Raw genomic sequence first — 1,678 nt, forward strand, 5'->3', positions numbered from 1 at the left:
AGTGTTTGATTTTCTGTTCTTGTGTCAGTTTGCTGAGAATGATGGTTTCCAGGTTCATCCATGTCCCTACAAAGGACATGAACTCATCGTTTTTATGGCTGCATAGTAGTCCATGGTGTATATGTGCCACATTTTCTCTGTCTAGTCTATCATTGATGGGCATTTGGGTTGGTTCCAAATCTTTGCTATTGTCAACAGTGCTGCAATGAACATTCTTGTGCATGTGTCCTTATAATAGAATGATTTATAATCCTTTGGATATATACCCAGTAATGGGATTGCTGGGCCAAATGGAATTTCTATTTCTAGGTCCTTTAGGAATCACCACACTGTCTCCCACAATGGTTGAACTAATTTACACTCCCACCAACAGTGTAAAAGTGCTCCTATTTCTCTACATCTTCTCCAGCATCAATGATCGCCATTCTAAATGGCATGAGATGGTATCTCAGTGTAGTTTTGATTTGCATCTCTCTAATGACCCATGATGATGAGCATTTTTTCATGTTTGTTAGACTCATTTATGTCTTGTTTTGTAAAGTGTCTGTTTGTATCCTTCGCCCAGTTTTGCATGGGCTTGTTTGTTTTTTTCTTGTAAATCTGTTTTAGTTCTTTGTAGATTCTGGATATTAGTCCTTTGTCAGATGGGTAGATTGCAAAAATTTTTTCCCATTCTGTGCTGTACACGTTCAGAGAAACTTCCCTAGTAATAAACTATAGAAATGATCCCTGAAAGTATAGTCTTTATTTATTTTTAATTTTTTTTTGTCTCCCCCATGGGGCCCAGCGCAGGGACAGGGAATGGGAGGGATTTATTTTATTTTTTGAGACGGAGTCTCACCCAGGCTAGTGTGCAGTGGCACGATTATGGCTCACTGCAGCCTCAACCTCCGTTCATGCTTCCTTAGTAGCTGGGATCACAGGCACGTGCCACCACACCCAGCTATTTTTTATTTATTTATTTACTTATTTTGAGATAGGTTTTTCCATATTACCCAGGCTAGTTTTGAACTCCTGGGCTCAAGTGATCCACTCGCCTTGGTTTCCCAAAGTGTTCAGATTACAGGCGTGAGCCACTGCGCCTGGCCAGGAAAAACATTTTAAGTTGTCAAGACTGTCTATTAGTAGAACAGGCTGTCTTGGGAGAGCCCTGGACCTGCGGTCTCAGACAAGTTATTAGACAAGTATCCGTAGAGGGTTAGACCATTGGGAACATACTGTGTTCTCAAGAGTCACTTAGGGCTGGACTGGGAGAGGTTGGATTAGCAGGAATCAGCCTTGTTGCAGCCACAGTACTTCCATCTTGTTACTTATCAGAGTCCTTATCAGAATTTGAGAAGGCTACAGTGCTTTCTTAAAAAGAATTCAGAAACCATTAGATTAGATGATTTTTCTATTCTCTGTTACTGAAAAAGCTTAACTAGCAAATGGAATTTGTAAAGGGATTTTCTTTTGTTGGAAAAAGATGAACTCTTATTGACAGATAACAAAAATGATTTCTTTCTTAAGAATTGCCATTATGGCCAAGTGTGGTGGCTCACGCCTGTAATCCCAGCACTTTGGGAGGTCAAGGTGGGCAATCACGAGGTCAAGAGCTTGGGACCAGCCTGGCTAACATAATGAAACCCCTTCTCTACTTAAAATATAAAAAAAAAAAAAGGCCGGGCGCGGTGGCTCA

The 1,678-nt window shown here is 40.7% G+C and overlaps 1 protein-coding gene and 1 pseudogene across 3 annotated transcripts in view; one reads left to right on the forward strand and one right to left on the reverse strand.

Annotated features, from left to right (window-relative positions):
- TOP3A (DNA topoisomerase III alpha) overlaps positions 1-1,678 on the forward strand; it is a 40,675-nt gene that overhangs the window by 11,520 nt on the left and 27,477 nt on the right. The gene's annotated exons all lie outside the window — the stretch shown is intronic.
- LOC119468958 lies at positions 641-745 on the reverse strand (annotated as a pseudogene).

The sequence above is a fragment of the Cebus imitator genome, unplaced genomic scaffold (genome assembly GCF_001604975.1).
Source record: "Cebus imitator isolate Cc_AM_T3 unplaced genomic scaffold, Cebus_imitator-1.0 Scaffold538, whole genome shotgun sequence".
In the NCBI taxonomy this organism is placed as follows: Eukaryota; Metazoa; Chordata; class Mammalia; order Primates; family Cebidae; genus Cebus; species Cebus imitator.